Source organism: Otolemur garnettii, unplaced genomic scaffold (assembly GCF_000181295.1).
Source record: "Otolemur garnettii isolate 467f Iridium unplaced genomic scaffold, OtoGar3 scaffold00118, whole genome shotgun sequence".
NCBI lineage: Eukaryota > Metazoa > Chordata > Mammalia > Primates > Galagidae > Otolemur > Otolemur garnettii.
In genome coordinates, this window is record NW_003852513.1 from 6,594,688 (window position 1) to 6,595,861 (window position 1,174).

At 34.5% G+C, this 1,174-nt stretch overlaps 1 non-coding gene across 1 annotated transcript; it reads left to right on the forward strand.

Annotated features, from left to right (window-relative positions):
- Positions 1-334: 334 nt before the first annotated feature.
- LOC111727698 lies at positions 335-461 on the forward strand. The gene has a single exon (XR_002775182.1). It is a non-coding gene; the product is annotated as a small nucleolar RNA SNORA18 (small nucleolar RNA).
- Positions 462-1,174: the final 713 nt, after the last annotated feature.

Sequence of the window (1,174 nt, forward strand, 5' to 3'; positions counted from 1 at the left end):
AACTATCATGCTTACTCAGAGAAACTGCTGACATTTTTGTTCCCTTCCTCAGCTTAGCCTCTGGGCTAAATGACATAATAGCCTTCAATAAAAGCTGAGTGGAACAAATGCTAAGGGCCATTTGTGGGAACCCCACAAGCCAGTGGTGGTCCCCTGTGTTCCCATATTTGAAAACTCTATTCTGCGTGTCCTGTCTCTTTACCTCTTGCCACTTTTAATTTTAGTTTTCTTCAGTAGATCACTGCCAGCTCCACAGGTCTTAAAGGACCCTGCCTCCAGGGTGGGACCCCAGCAGACACTATCTTCATCTGTTTTGTGCTAAAGAATGAGAGCATTTGAGGTCTACTCTGATGGAGCTTTTCTTGTAGCTGCGCATCTTTAGGAATACCTTAGAGAGTAACTGATTTTGCTTTGCTCACAGCACTATTTGTTAGATCTGTGTAAAGGAACTATAGACAGAGTTGCTGAAAGTATGAAAGACTACATAATCTTTTTTTTTTTAACCTTATATGTTGGCCTATCCCACAGATTTGTACTATTCTTGAATGTCATCGCTTTGGAAAAAGTATAATTTGAACTCATTCATGTTTAGAAATTGAGGTGCAAATAGGTCCACCTACTCTAGAAATGACCCTAAAGTATATTGCCTGAAGAAATTATGTCCTAAAGATTTTTGGTCACAAATTTTTGAAGTTTTCATCAGTATATCCATACTCAAATGGAGATAAAAAAAACTAAAATAAAAGAATCATGGGAGACAGGACAACTGTGGATTAAGCATCAGTTTTTTTAAAAAGGGTTATCTTGAAAATAAACATAGAAACTAAGGTGACCTGGAAGGATAATGGGAGAACCACACATGAGAAATTCTTTGAATAGAAATTTATTGATTTTTACAAAAAAAAATTAACATAGCTTTTGTACAAGCTTGATAATCTAAGTTTTTGAAATTCTATTATCATTTTTCAAATGTCCGAAGCAGTGAAATTAAATGGTAACCTTAGATTGATAGTAGGTCATTTAAAAATTGAAGCTGTTAGTATTAGCAATTATTTATCTGTGCAAGTTAAAATTTCCTCCATATTCTACAAAAGATAAGCTAAAAACAGTCAGAAAAAATAAAACTAGAAAGCTACTCATGTATTTTCATATTATAAGGTGGATGATTTTTAAA